The 11700-nt window shown below is 45.0% G+C and overlaps 1 protein-coding gene across 1 annotated transcript in view; it reads right to left on the minus strand.

Annotated features, from left to right (window-relative positions):
* The window catches only part of LOC144337089 (uncharacterized), a 36321-nt gene extending 24887 nt beyond the window's left edge, over positions 1-11434 (minus strand). Inside the window, exons 1-3 of the mRNA XM_077979911.1 lie at positions 11342-11434; positions 9971-10033; positions 814-936 (exon numbers count right to left, since the gene is read on the minus strand). The gene's annotated coding sequence lies outside the window, so the exon portion shown is untranslated. The remainder of the gene's footprint in view (positions 1-813; positions 937-9970; positions 10034-11341) is intronic.
* Positions 11435-11700: the final 266 nt, after the last annotated feature.

The following is an 11700-nucleotide window of genomic DNA, read 5'->3' on the forward strand; positions in this document are numbered from 1 at the left end:
ATTTTCAGATCTTAAGAGCTTACAGCACCACTGTCATTGCTGATTCAGTAGCAGTAGCAGAGTTGAGTGTAAGGACCCTGGTGTCTGAACTCCCAACGCCTCATCTCTCTTAATCAGAAAGCTCATTTACATACCTCGTATTCTATTAGTTAATCATCATTCCTTTTCTCCTTTCCAGCCTTTATATATAAACAATTCATTCACTCATTAAACAATATCAATGCTTTGCTATGGAAAAAAGATTATCGTAAACAAATGCAATGTGTCTGCCTGATATTACTGCTACCTACTCTACATCAAACCCTTCTCCTTCCTGTTCCCCCTCCTTCCATTCCAATAAAATTCTGCTTTGGTTTAGGGTGATCATGGACCCAGAAACCCTGGCAACATAGAGTACTATTATGGTACTCCAAGGCTGGCACGGCCCTGTGGCTCTCTGACCTTCCCTCTTCCATCTTCTATCTACTTGCAATTTGAGGCTGATACCTGGAAGTGTAACAACTATCTTGTAACCCTAGGGTCATAAGCTAACATAATAGAACGGTGGAAAAGAAAGAAAAAGAATGTGGTCCTTGACAACATGTAAGACAAAGATGCCTCCTACTTATTTAATCCATATAAATCCATTTTCTGTTATTGCAGCAGAAAGTGTTCTAACTTACCTAATGCGATCATCTTAATTTAGCAGGGGAAGTTATTGGGGGATGTGGGAGGGCCTTTCCAAAGTTGCCTATGTCTTGCCCATGCCCCAGCCTGCCTTGGCAGGGATAATTAGTACAGGTCCACCATGTGCACAGCTCTCATACACATCACCTTTATGTCCTTCAGGATCTTATTTATGAGGAACTTCAAGTTCTTCCACTCAGGAATAAGTCTGGATGAAGATGATTTCCTATTGATATCCCAGTTCTTTATAGACATCTTGGATTACAGAACCTGTGGAAGGTAAAGGTCTCTTAATCAACAACATCTGATGTTAGACCAGAAATTAAGGGAAGTGGGAAACAGGGAAGGGCAGCAAGATAAATTGGAGAAGTACTCCTTTAGAGGCCAGGCGTGGTGGCCCACGCCTGTAATCCCAGCACTTTGGGAGGCCAAGGCAGGTGGATCGCTTGAGCCCAGGAATTTGAGACCAGCCTGGCCAACATGGTGAAACTCCGTATCTACTAAAAACACAAAAATTAGCTGGGCATGGTGGCACGTGCCTGTAAACCCAGGTACTCGGAAGGCTGAGGCAGAAGAATCGCTTGAACCCAGGAGGAGGAGGTTGCAGTGGGCCGAGATTGCACCACTGCACTCCAGCCTTGGCGACAGAGCGAGACTCCATCTCAAAAAAAAAAAAAAAAAGAAGTGCTCCTTTAGAAACAGGAGAAACTCCTTTGTTTTAAAAAAGGCATGAGAATGAACTACTGGTACTTGCAAAAACATAGATGAAACTCAAAAACTTAATACTGAATACAAGAAGGCAGACACAAAAGAGAACATATTGTATGATTCCATCTATATGAAATTCTAGAAAAGAGTCATCTAGGCTGGGCGCAGTGGCTCATGCCTGTAATCCCAGCACTTTCAGGGGCCGAGGTGGGTGGATCACAATGTCAGGAGTTCGAGACCATCCTAGCCAACATGGTGAAACCCCATCTCTACTAAAAATACAAAAATTAGCCAGGCATGATGGGATGTGCCTGTGGTCCCAGCTACTCATGAGGCAGGAGAATCGCTTGAACCCAGGAGGAAGAGGTTGCAGTGAGCCAAAATTGTGCCACTGCACTCCAGCCTGGGTGACAGAGTAAGACTCCATCTCAAAAAAAAAAAAAAAGAATAATCTAACCAACAGGGGCAGAAAGTAGATCAGTGGTTATGTGGGGCCAAGATTTATGGGGACTGAGTGGGAAGGGGTGAAAGGGAACTTTTTGTAGTCTTGTAATGGTCTATATCTTGACTGTGGTAGTGGTTACATGGGTATAGAAATTGGTCAAAACTCATAAAAAAATTATGGTATACTTTATTACATGAAAATTATACTTAAATAAATTTGGTTTTGTTTGCTTAGAAAGTCTTGCTGTGACACTCAGGCTGGAATGCACGGGAGTAATCAAAGCTCACTGTAACCTGCAGCTCCTGGGTTCAAGGGATCCTTCTGCCTTAGCCACCCAAGTAGCTTGGACTACAGGCACAGGCCATCATGCTCAGCTAATGTTTTATTTTTTTTTATCTTTTATTCTCCAAAAGATGTAGAGATGGGGTCTTGCTATGTTGCCCAGGCTGGTCTCAAACTCCTGCCCTCAAGCAGTTCTCCTGCCTCAGCCTCCCAAAGTGCTGGGGTTACAGGTGTGAGCCACCACGCTCGGCCTTAATTTCATTTTTAAAAGGGAATAGAGTGGCCTGGCACAATGACTCATGCTTGTAATCCTAACATTTTGGGAGGCTGAAGTGGAAGGATCACTTCAGCTCAGGAGTTTGAGACCAGCCTGGGCAACACAATGAGACCTTGTCTCTAAAAAAATTTTCAAAAATCAGCCGGGTGTGGTGGCAAGTACCTGTAGCCCCAGCTACTCAAGTAGCTGAGGCAGGAGGATTGCTTGAGCCTGGGAGGTCAAGGCTGCACTGAGTTGTGGTCATGGCACTGCACTCCAGCCTGGATGATAAAGTGAGACCCTGTCCTAAGAAAAAAATAGCCAGCGTGGTGGCTCATGTCTGTAATCCCAGCACTTTGGGAGGCCGAGGCGGGTGGATCACAAGGTCAGGAGTTCAAGACCAGCCTGGCCAAGATGGTGAAACCCCATCTCTACTAAAAATACAAAAATTAGCCAGGTGTGGTGGTGCATGCCTGTAATCCCAGCTACTAGGGAGGCTGAGGCAGGAGAATCGCTTGAACCCCAGAGGTGAAGTCAGTGAGCCAAGATCGTGCCACTGCACTCCAACCTGGGCGACAGAGCGAGACTCCATCAGAAAGAAAGAAAGAAATTGAGAGAGAGAGAGAAAGAAAAGAAAGAGAAAGAAAGAAAGAAAGAGGGCGGGTGCGGTGGCTCATGCCTGTAATCCCAGCACTTTGGGAGACCGAGGCGGGCAAATCACGAGGTTAAGGTCAAGAGATCGAGACCATCCTGGCCAACATGGTGAAACCCTGTTTCTACTAAAAATACAAAAAATTAGCTGGTCGTGGTGGTGCACGCCTGTAGTCCCAGCTACTCGGGAGGCTGAGGCAGAAGGATTGCTTGAACCTGGGAGGCAGAGGTTGCAGTGAGCCAAGGTTGCGCCACTGTACTCCAGCCTGGTGACAGAGCGAGACTCCATCTCAAAAAACAAACAAAACAAACAAAAGAAAGAAAGAAAGAAAGAAAAATAATAGAGTGAAGTGGGTGCTTTATATAGTCTAGAAACAGAACAAAAAATACATCAAGTAAAGTTTTTAGGTGAGTTTAGGCGAGCCAGCTATAGCTTAGCTGAAATAATGCAGGGGCCTAGCCCTCCCTTAGCTCTCTTTATTAGGAATCTCATATTTGTGGACATAATTATATTTATTAACCATCATCCTTCTTTCCTACTGAAGTCCTCATATATGTAAAAGTCACCCACTTTCCACAAATATTTCCTCCCTGCTCATTATATGCCAGACTGCGCTGAGAGCTGGAGATGAAGCAGGGAGGAAGAATGAGTATCTGTCTGGATGGGGTTTACTGTCTAGCATAGAAGGCAGACACTGAACAAGTTCATATAGATATCCAATTATGACAAGATGTCGGGCTAAAATAACCTGAAAGCCTCACACTACAAAATCCAAGAAATTCTGGATAAAATAACAAGTACCTAAGCTTCAGGAGCCAGAAATTAGGGAAGTAGAGGGTAACCCACAGCAACAGGTGCTGACTGCTGTTGTTCCAGTCCTGAGAAAGTGTAGTTATCAGAGCCCATAAAGACCATAAATATCAATGACCACAATGGCTAGTGGCTTGAATAGTATTGCCCTGGTAAAGAGAAGACCCAGGCCTCAGGCCAATGATAGGGAGTTGTAGTTAAAACCCTTCCACAAAGCAGTGGAACACTTGACAAAAACAAACCTTGGAGAGAAAGACTTCTACAGACAGAGCTGACTCATGAACAGCTTCCTGAAAGCTTACACATCTTTAAACTTTTATCCAGGCATTCCCCAAATTCACAGGGATACCTATCGCGTTCTCCAAAAGATTCTCTGACATGTCCCTCACTTGGACTGACAAGGGAGAAAAGCAAGAGGGAAGGAGAAACACCACAGAGCACATCAACAATTCTCCCCTGCGAAATCATCATTTTAATTATGTACCCAACAGGAAAATAATTTAAGAGTCACACACACACACAAAAAAATCCTTCACAATCTTTTAGCATGCTCTTCATATGTTATCAAACACCTACTGATCTCAAATAAAACTCCCAGAACACAGAAAGTCACATTTAACATTCTGTTACATGTGTATATTAAAAATGTTAAGGAAACCACCATAAATAAAAATAAAAATAAAAATAGGTGGCTCATGCCTGTAATCCCAGCACTTTGGGAGGCCGAGTTAGGCAGATCACCTGAGGTCAGGAGTTCAACACCAGCCTGGCCAACAGAGCGAAACCCCATCTCTACTAAAAATACAAAACTTAGCCAGGAGTGGTAGCACGCACCTGTAGTCCCAGCTACTCGGGAGGTTGAGTCAGGAGAATCGTGTTGAACCCAGGAGGTGGAGGTTGCAGTGAGCCGAGATCACTCCAATGCACTCCAGCCTGGGTGACACAGCGAGACTCCATCTCAAAAGAAGAAGAGAGAGAGAGAGAGAGAGAGAGAGAGAGAGAGAGAGACAGAAAGAAAGAAAGAAAGAAAGAAAGAAAGAAAGAAAGAAAGAAAGAAAGAAAGAAAGAAAGAAAGAAAGAAAAGGAAAGAAAGAAAGAAAGAAAGAAAGAAAGAAAGAAAGAAAGAAAGAAAGAAAGAAAGAAAAAGAAAGAAAGAGAATGCACGATTTTACCAGTTGAGGGAAAGGGACACGAAATAAAGAAAACATTAGAAAACATTAACCAATTCAATATTAGAAATAAGAAGGAAAAATGAGGTATGATATATAGAAATGAGGGGATAGAAACAAATCTTTCATTATCATAATAAATATAGATTAAACTCATCAGATAAAAGAGAGACCAAATTGAATATTTAAATGAATTAAGTGTGTGCTGTTTATAAGAGAAAAATCTAAAATATAAGACATAGAAACTTTATAGCATCATGGGCTTCTGTTCCTTAAAATGATCTGAAAGCAATAAGGAGAATGAAAAACATCTTCACAAGCTCAACATTCAGCAAAACCTGGATAAGTGTAATCTGTAGACAACAAATTACATGTAAGAGTTGGGAAAAACAGCTCAAATGAGGAACAACTATAGGGAGGAAGTGGAGACAAGAAACTATGGAAAGAAATTTGAGCAGAAAGAAAGATAAACAGGAGCAGATATAAGAAAACACCTGTGGTGGCTCACGCCTGTAATCCCAGCACTTTGGGAGGCTGAGGGATGACAGGGTCAGGAGATCAAGACCATCCTGGCCAACATGGTGAAACTTCATCTCTACTAAAAATACAAAAATTAGCTAGGTGTGGCAGTATGTGCCTGTAGTCCCAGCTATTTGAGAGACTGAGGCAGGAAAATTGCTTGAACCCCATAGGTGGAGGTTGCAGTGAGCCGAGATGGTGCCACTGCACTCCAGCCTGGGCGACAGAGCAAGACTTCATCTCAAAAAAAAAAAAAAAAAAAAAAGAAAGAAAGAAAAGAAAAGAAAAAGAAAACACCTGGAAAATTAAATTTCCTAAAGGTGAGGAGTCCACCATCAGGTAAGGATCTATACCTCTTCTTTGCAACTACACTGTAAGAAACTGGAAAGCAAAAACAGAGGAGACAGAGTTGATCAGTCTCCTACAGAAGACATATATGAGGCAGAAAGAACCTCTTAAACAAGAAAAACTCATGCTGGAAAACCTAACTTACGCAATATTCTGCAAAAAAAAGGGACTAGCCACATTAACCCAAAACTGCAAAACGAACTATGAAGGAAAGCATAACAAAATAAACTAACATATGAAGAGCTTTCACTGGAAAACTGCCTCAACAGATCAGATAAAAATTATAAGCAGGCCAGGTGTGGTGGCTCTTGCTTGTAATCTCAGCACTTCAGGAGGCTGAGGTGAGAAGATTGCTTGAGCCCAGGAGTTCAAGACCAGCCTGGGCAACATAGCGAGACCCCGTCTCTACAAAAAATAAAAAATTCACCAGGAGTGGTGGCACACTACTGTAGCCTCAGCTACTCAGGAGGTTGAGGTGGGAAGATTGCTTGAGCCTTGGAGGTTGAGGCTGTAGTGAGCTATGATCTCACCACCGTACTCCAGCCTGGACAACAGAGTGAGACACTGTCTCAAAAACAAAAAAATTATAACCAAATATTTTGCCATGAATAAAAAAAAAATGATGCAATTGCCTCTATGATGGAAGACCACAAAGCAAAAATACAAAAATCCAGGGAAGAGATGCTGAAAGAACAGGGTAAGAACAAATGGAGAGCAGGCAGAAATCGAAGAAAAATCAAGTATCACAAGCATAAGGACAAAAGTTGAAAGAACACAAGGGAGAAAAACCCAGTGAAGAACCTAGAGGATAAAAATGGGAGAAGCAGGCCAGGCATGGTGGCTGATACCTGTAATCCTAGCACTTTGGGAGGCCGAAGCAAGAGGATCACTTGAGGTCAGGAGTTCAAGACGAGCCTGGCCAGCATGGAGAAACCCTGTCTCTACTAAGAAATACAAAAATTAGCTGGGCGTGTTGGTGCACGCCTGTAGTCTCAGCTACTTGGGAGGCTAAGGCAGGAGAATTGCTTGAACCCGGGAGACAGAGGTTGCAGTAAGCCGGGATCAGACAGAACAAAACTCCATCTCTAAATCAATAAATAAATAAGCCTGTGAACTTAAAGTGATCCACACCCTGTCCCCTTATATATACTGTCAGTTTCTTCTCTCTTTCTCTCTGGCCACCTGACTCTTCATTCCTGCCTTGCATGTTTCGTGACAGAGGACTGCCCTCCAGACTCATTGTACGTTCCCTGCCCAGGATCTGTAAGTAAAAAAATCTTTGAACCTATTTTCTGTTGTGGTAGTGTGTTGGATTTGCACCTTCCATCTAAAACACTAGGGGCTGCCTCAGGCTGGATTTCCCCAAGGATGTGAGAGGGAACATAACGCTGGGTTCCTGGTGCCAGAGCTGGGGCATGGGTCAGACAAGAGCCACAAGGACATCTGCCAGTATAAACAAGTTTCCAGCACAAAGTTTCCCCTGGTCGTGCGTGGGACAACTGAGAGTCAGAATGTCTGCTAGGTAAAAGAAGTATTCTAGGCCAGGTGTGGTGGCTCACATCTGTAATCCCAGCACTTTGGGAGACCGAGGCGGGAGGATCTCATGAGTCTGGGAGTTTGAGACCAGCCTAGGCAACATAGTGAGACATCATCTCAAAAAAAAAAAAAAGTATTCTGTGAAAGGCACACTGTAAATACCCATATCCAGCTCCCCTTCATTTCCCATTAGGTTTAGGATTGCTAGTTGCTCTGGTGCTGGAACCCCATTTTTTTTTTTTTTTTTTTTGAGATAGAGTCTTGCTCCATTGCCCAGGCTGGAGTGCGGTGGCACTATCTCGACTCACTGCAACCCCTGCCTCCCAGGTTCAAGTGATTCTCCTGGCTCAGCCTCCAGAGTAGCTGGGACTATAGGGGTGTGCCATCACGTCCGGCTAATTTTTGAATTTTTAGTAGAGATGGGGTTTCACCATGTTGGCCAGGCTGGTCTCAAACTCTTGACCTCAAGTGATCTGACCACCTCAGCCTCCCAAAATGCTGGGATTATAGGTGTGAGCCACCTTGATTTTTTATCATTAAGTTCAACAGATATTAGATTACTCTGTAAAACTGCTATAAAAGTTCCTAAATGCTTACTCTGAATTTCCGTACTTGTCTTGTGGCGGACAAGGACAAACAGCTCCCGGCTGACACCAGTGTGCTAATGGAGGACCTTCTTTGAGATTCTTATCCCTAGCTGAACAATTCCAACCCTTTCTTTTCCACATAGCAAGAGTCACTACCTCTTTTTCTTCCTTTATCTCACTAAATTTCTACCATAAGTAAAGCTTATTTATTTTATTATTTTTTTACATGGATTCTCACTCTGTCACCCAGGCTGGAGTGCAATGGCACAGTCTTGGCTCACTGCAACCTCTGCCTCCTGGGTTCAAGCAATTCTGCCTCGGCTTCCTGAGTAGCTGGGATTACAGGTGTGCACCACCATGGCTGGCTAATTTTTGTATTTTTAGTAGAGACAGGGTTTCACCATGTTGGCCAGGCTGGTCTGGAACTCCCGACCTCAGGTGATCTGCCTGCCTCGGCCTCCCAAAGTGCTGGGATTACAGCCATGAGCCACCACACCCAGCCTACCATAAGTAAAGTTTAAACTTTCCAAAATCCTGCATACAACTCTCAAGTACATGCAAGGGAAGACCAAGTGGCCACTGCAAAGAAGGATTTTTTTTAAATGAGAAAATTAAATGTGTTTAAAAGTCAAGGGGAAGAAGCCACTAAGAAGGGAGAGTGAAAGTACAGGAAAGAGAGAGTGGGCTGCTACAGCAAGCTGATGTGTGAAGAGAAATAAGAGTTAGATCCCACAATCTCAGAGCCTTCTCAAAGTTTCCTCTGGTAATTTACGACTAGGAGCTCTAACTGGGAAAATGGGGGTTTCCTGACACTTCTAAATCTTAGACTAAGGCTTCATTCCATTAAGTTTTTGGTGAGAGTCAGATATTTCACTCAACCCTTCTTGACCTCAGAGAGAAATTCCCTTTTCTTTTTCCCTACTAAAGTGTTTAGAAAAAGAAAGTGAGGCTGGGTGCGGTGGCTCATGCCTATAATCCCAGCACTTTTGGAGGCCAAGGTGGATGAATCACCTGAGGTCAGGAGTTCATGACCAGCCTGGCCAACATGGCGAAACCCCATCTCTTCTATAAGTACAAAAATTAGCACACACCTGTAATCCCAGCTATTTGAGAGCCTGAGGCAGGAGAATCGCTTGAACCTTGGAGGCAGAGGTTGCTGTGAGCCGAGATCGCGCCACTGCACTCCAGCCTGGGCAACAGTGAGACTTTGTCTGAAAAAAAAAAAAAAAAAAAGAAAGTGAGATAATGAAACTAAAAATGCGTTATAATTTTAAAATGCAGTATTAATGCAGGGTGCCATTACATATGAGAGAAGTGAGGGGCGTGCTAAAATCAGGGGAGAATAAGAGAGATGGAACAGAAACTAGAGCAAATAGACTTACGTTTAAAAAGCTAGGTTCTCCCCTTCAACTTTTTTTTCTCTGGACTTCTCAGATTGAACAAAGTTTTATCTCCTCTATGGCAGACGTCTTAATGAGCTCAGTGGGACCAATGGCACTCAATATACATTCGCCCCATGGGGAAAACCTGTTACTAACATCATACAAACATCATAGGCTTCCCCACTGAATCTTCCATTGCCTCCTGGCTCACACACAGAGGATTACATGCCCCTAGTTCTACAAGAGACAGACTCCAGCTACAATTTCCCCTAGAAAGAGTGTCACTGGCTCCAACATCATAATGCCTCGGACTCCCCCAGCCCCTCCCCCATATGTCCAGTGAAAGCAGCAACATGAACAGCATGAAAATCCCCACATGAATGTGCTAAGAGCTGGGAGGTAGGAGAAATCTGGTCGTTTGTGATAGTGGAAAGGGGTCACTACATTGCGGTGGGATGGTGAGATTTAAACTGTCCTTTTATGACAGAGTGATTTTCTGAGGGCTGGTCATTTGAGATCCCATAGCCGGATGAGTAGAGACACTAATATATTGTGAGGGAGGGCAGGGAGTGTGACCTTTTTATCTAAATAAACTTTATTGTGTGCTTACATGTACCAGACACTGCTCTAGAAATGTTCATGTATTGTCTCCAAACAATGCCTTAAAGCAGGGCTGCCAGATAAAATACAGTTAAATTTGAACTTGATGCCCGGTTACATTTGAATTTCAGTTGAACAATATTTGGGAGATACATGCTTTAAAAAAATCTGTTTTCTTTTCTTTTCTTTTTTTTTTTTTTGGAGATGGAGTTTCACTTTTGTTGCCCAGGCTGGAGTGCAATGGTGCAATCTCAGCTCACTGCAACCTCTGCCTCCCTGGTTCAAACAATTCTCCTGCCTCAGCCTCCCAAGTAGCTGGGATTACAGGCGCCGGCCACCACGCCCAGCTAATTTTTGTATTTTTAGTAAAGACGAGGTTTCTCCATGTTGGTCGGGCTGGTCTCGAACTTCCGACCTCAGGTGATCCACCCGCCTTGGCCTCCCAAAGTGCTGGGATCACAGGCGGGAGCCACAGCGCCCGGCCCTTGTTTTCTTTTTTAACTGACATCCAAACTTAATTGGGTGTCCTCCATTTTTATTTGCTAAATAAAATGTGGCAACACTACTTAAAGCTACTATCATCCCCGCTTCCTCCAGGTGAGCAAATGCCCCACCACACAGCCAGAATGTGGCAGGACCAAGAGTCAGACTCCAGACATGTTCTGAGCCATTATGCCATTGTCCTGCCTGGCCGTGCTGGGATGTGCGTGGGACGCTCTGGCCTTTGTGACAGAGGCCCTGCATCAGCGGTTTACACGCACGGCCGGCTCTTTACGGTTCTACGGGGTCCCCATGCAGCCCTTCATAAAGGCAAAGCTTGAGGTCCACCAGGCCGGAAGAAGCCATGAAACAAAAGCTATGAGAAGGACGGGCGCGGTGGCTCACGCCTGTAATCCCAGCACTTTGGGAGGCCGAGGCGGGCGGATCACCTGAGGTCAGGAGTTCAAGACCAGTCTGGCCAAAATGGCGAAACCCTGGAGTTCAAGACCAGTCTGGCCAAAATGGCGAAACCCTGTCACTACTACAAAAATTAGCCAGGCATGGTGGTGCGTGCCTGCAGGAGAATCGCTTGAACTCGGGAGGCGGAGGCTGCAGTGAGCCAAGATCGCGCCACTACACTCCAGCCTGGGCAATAGAGGCGACTCTGTCTCAAAAATAAAACACACACACACACACACACACACACGGGCGACTCTGTCTCAAAAATAAAACACACACACACAGACACACACACGGGCGACTGTCTCAAAAATAAAACACACACACACACACACACGGGCGACTGTCTCAAAAATAAAACACACACACACACACGCACACGCACATGCACACACACACACACACACACGGAAAAAACGGCCCTGGACTCCGTGTATAGAACCTGGTGTCTTAGGGCGTTGGGCGGGAGCAGGGGCAGGTGTCTAAGCCGGACCATTGGCTCCCTTCCGCACCAGCCCCGTGCGCTACGAGAACCTCGTTACCGCCTCGCTGAAGCTGGGAAAAGCAGCCACCGCATTTTGGCGAGAAAGCACGCGGGACCCACCGACTGCGCGTGCGTGCAAGCCAGGGCAGGCGCGCGCGCAGAGGAGGGGCTCTATCCCGGAGCCACGGCCCCCGCCACATCCCACCTCCCCGCCCAGGAGCTTCCGCGAGGCTCGCCCAGCAGCTCCTGCTCCACAGCAGCATGCCTACCTTGACGTCTCACGCGCTCTTCAGCCCTCTTTTTCTCTGGGTCTCGCG

The sequence above is a fragment of the Macaca mulatta genome, chromosome 19, assembly GCF_049350105.2.
Source record: "Macaca mulatta isolate MMU2019108-1 chromosome 19, T2T-MMU8v2.0, whole genome shotgun sequence".
Lineage (NCBI taxonomy): Eukaryota > Metazoa > Chordata > Mammalia > Primates > Cercopithecidae > Macaca > Macaca mulatta.